The sequence below is a fragment of the Colobus angolensis genome, unplaced genomic scaffold, assembly GCF_000951035.1.
Source record: "Colobus angolensis palliatus isolate OR3802 unplaced genomic scaffold, Cang.pa_1.0 Scaffold39, whole genome shotgun sequence".
NCBI classification, from domain to species: domain Eukaryota; kingdom Metazoa; phylum Chordata; class Mammalia; order Primates; family Cercopithecidae; genus Colobus; species Colobus angolensis.
In genome coordinates this window covers 4,935,710-4,937,937 of record NW_012117265.1, presented here as the reverse complement: position 1 = coordinate 4,937,937, position 2,228 = coordinate 4,935,710, and the positions used below count along the sequence as shown (strand labels likewise).

The window sequence follows — 2,228 nt, the reverse complement described above, 5'->3', positions numbered from 1 at the left end:
CTCCTCCTCCTTCTCCTTCTTCTTTTTTTTTTTTTGAGATGGAGTCTTGCTCTGTTGCCCAGACTGGAGTGCAGTGGCGTGATCTTGGCTCACTGCAAGTTCCGTCTCCCAGGTTCACACTATTCTCCTGCCTCAGCCTCCCGAGTAACTGGGACTACAGGCGCCCGCCACCATGCCCGGCTAATTTTTTTGTATTTTTTTTAGTAGAGACGGGTTTCACCGTGTTAGCCAGGATGGTCTCAATCTCCTGACCTCATGATCCGCCCACCTCAGCCTCCCAAAGTGCTGCGATTACAGGCATGAGCCAGCATGCCCAGCCTCAGATTCTTCTTTAAAGCCTTTAGGGAGTATGGCCATGCCAGCACCTTGATTTTGGACTTCTGACCTGCAGAACTGTGAGAGAATAAATTGTTGTTGTGTTAAGCCATGGAGTTTGTGGTACTTTGTTTCAGCCATCCCAGCAAACTATTGTAATATACTTAGGATGCTGGGTCACAAAGGCCAACAGCCAGATAAAATGTTTGAGGATGGCCCAAATTGTGTTCATAAAAAAATCAGAATAGGGGCCGGGCACAGTGGCTCATGCCTATAATCCCAGCACTTTGGTAGCTGAGGTGGGCGGATCACTTGAGGTCAGGAGACCAGCCTGGCCAACAGGGTGAAAACCCATCTCTACTAAAAACACAAAAATTAGCCGGGTATGATGGCAGGCACCTGTAATCCCAGCTACTTGGGAGGCTGAGGCAGGAGAATTGCTTGAACCAGGAAGGTGGAGGTTGCAGTGAGCCCACCATTCCACTTTAGCCTGGGTGACAGAGCGAGACTCTATCTAAAAAAAATAAAAAGATTCATCCCAATATAAAATACATTTTTGGTTGAGAAAGGCTCCAACTCCATGAAGCTAATTTAATTTCTTGATTACTCTTTAAATATAGCACAGTTAAACTGTTGGCTATTTTTCTTCTATTTTCCCTTTCTTTTCTTTTCTTTCTTTTTTTTCTCGGAGTCTCACTTTGTCCCCCAGGCTGGAGTGCAGCGACGCGATCTCAGCTCACTGCAACCTCTGCCTCCCAGGTTTGAGCCATTCTCCTGCCTTAGCCTCCCAGGTAGCTGGGATTACAGGCACGTTACCACGCCCGGCTAATTTTGTATTTTTAGTAGAGACGATGTTTACCCATGTTGACCAGGCTGGTCTCGAACTCCTGACCTCACTCAGGTGATCCACCATCTTGGCCTCCCAAAGTGCTGGGATTACAGTTGTGAGCCACTGCACCTGGCCTTTTCTTCTATTTTCATTTTACTAAATGTTTTACTTTTTTTGAGATAGGAGTCTCGCTCTGTTGCCCATACTAGAGTGCAGTGGTGCAATCTCGGCTCACTGCAACCTCTGCCTCCCAGGTTCAAGTGATTCTCCTGCCTCAGTCTCCTGAGTTGCTGGGATTACAGGTGCGCACCACCACACTCGGCTAATTTTTTGTATTTGTAGTAGAGACGGGGTTTCGCCATGTTGGTCAGGCTGGTCTTGAACTCCTGACCTTGTGATCCACCTGCCTCGGCTTGCCAAAGTGTTGAGATTACAGGCGTGAGCCACCGCGCCTGGCTTATTTTACTAAAACTACTGTTGACCAGGTTAGAGTGCAGTGGCACGATCTTGGCTCACTGCAACCTCCGCCTCCTGGGTTAAAGTGATTCTTCTGCTCAGCCTCCTGAGTAGCTGGGATTACAGGTGTGCACCACCACGCCTGGCTCATTTTTGTAATTTTAATAGAGAAGGGGTTTCACCATATTGGCCAGGCTGGTCTCAAACTCCTGACCTCAAATGATCCACCCGCGTCAGCCTCCCAAATAGCTGGGATTACAGGTGTGAGCCACTGCGCCTGGCCAGTAAAATTATTTTCATCAGGATCATTTTCTTTTCTTTTATAAATATTCAGTCTGTCTTTGTTGCTGATGTTCTCAAAAGATTTTACCACTAAACATCTGCCGTTGTGAATTTCATTGTTTCTACCCCGTCCGTCTTCTCCAATCTATAGACTGAAATTTTTGTCTAAATTAAATTTTACTTTATATAGTCTTTGCTGGTGATAGTTATTTTTCTTTTTTCCTTTTTCTTTTTGTCTTTTGTAGAGACAGGGTCTCACTATGTTTCCCAGGCTGGTCTCGAACTCCTGGCTTCAAACCATCCTTCTGCCTCAGCCTCCCAAAACACTGATATTATAGGCATGAAC

General features: G+C 46.3%; 1 protein-coding gene across 1 annotated transcript in view; it reads right to left on the bottom strand.

Moving 5' to 3' along the window:
• Positions 1 to 2,228, bottom strand: part of MYO1F (myosin IF) — a 64,193-nt gene that overhangs the window by 12,423 nt on the left and 49,542 nt on the right. The window lies entirely within an intron of this gene.